Genomic DNA, 309 nt, shown 5'->3' with positions numbered 1-309 from the left:
CTAATATTTGTGATTAGTTTTGTGCATATGCACTTAAATATGATGAGGAATTTCCTTTCAAGAATTCCTTTCAAGAATGGGTGTTGAATTTTGTCAAATACATTTGCTGTTTCAATTGATATGGTCATGTGATACTTTTCCTTTGTTTTATTTATGTTGTGCATTACATTGATTGCTTTTCTGTTAAACCTTCCTTGCATAAATTTTGTGAATCCCACTTGGTCATGATGTATTATTTGTTTGATATGTTGTTGGAATCTATTGGCTAGTATTTTGTTGAGAACTTTTGTATCAATGTATTATATTTAT

Source organism: Orycteropus afer, unplaced genomic scaffold (genome assembly GCF_000298275.1).
Source record: "Orycteropus afer afer isolate SDZICR_OR568_19922 unplaced genomic scaffold, OryAfe1.0 scaffold00643, whole genome shotgun sequence".
NCBI lineage: Eukaryota > Metazoa > Chordata > Mammalia > Tubulidentata > Orycteropodidae > Orycteropus > Orycteropus afer.
This window is presented reverse-complemented; position numbering follows the sequence as displayed.